General features: G+C 49.0%; 1 protein-coding gene across 1 annotated transcript in view; it reads left to right on the top strand.

Annotated features, from left to right (window-relative positions):
- lgi1b (leucine-rich, glioma inactivated 1b) overlaps positions 1-471 on the top strand; it is a 21,691-nt gene that overhangs the window by 11,423 nt on the left and 9,797 nt on the right. The gene's annotated exons all lie outside the window — the stretch shown is intronic.

The raw sequence follows: 471 nt of genomic DNA on the forward strand, positions 1-471 counted from the left end.
CTCCCATTCCTCCTCTGGATCATCCAGATGGTCACTGGCAAACTTCAGAAGGGCCTGGATATGCGCTGGCTTGAGGGGGGACCTTGCATGCACTACATAAATTTTAATCCATGACAGCCTAGTGTGTTACTAATGGTTTTCTTTGAGACTGTGGTTCCAGCTCTCTTCAGGCCATTGACCAGGTCCTGCCGTGTAGTTCTGGGATGATCCCTCATCTTCCTCATGACATCGATGCCCCACAAGGTGAGATCTTGCATGGAGCCACAGACCGAGGGAGATTGACCATCATCTTGAACTTCTTGAATTTTCTAATAATTGCGGCAACAGTTGTTGCCTTCTCACCGAGCTGCTTGCCTATTGTCCTGTGGCCCATCCCAGCCTTATGCAGGTCTACAAGCTTATCCCTGATGTCCTTACACAAGTCTCTGGTTTTGGCCATTGTGGAGAGGTTGGAGTCTGTTTGATTGAGTG

Source organism: Etheostoma spectabile, chromosome 21, assembly GCF_008692095.1.
Source record: "Etheostoma spectabile isolate EspeVRDwgs_2016 chromosome 21, UIUC_Espe_1.0, whole genome shotgun sequence".
Taxonomy (NCBI): domain Eukaryota; kingdom Metazoa; phylum Chordata; class Actinopteri; order Perciformes; family Percidae; genus Etheostoma; species Etheostoma spectabile.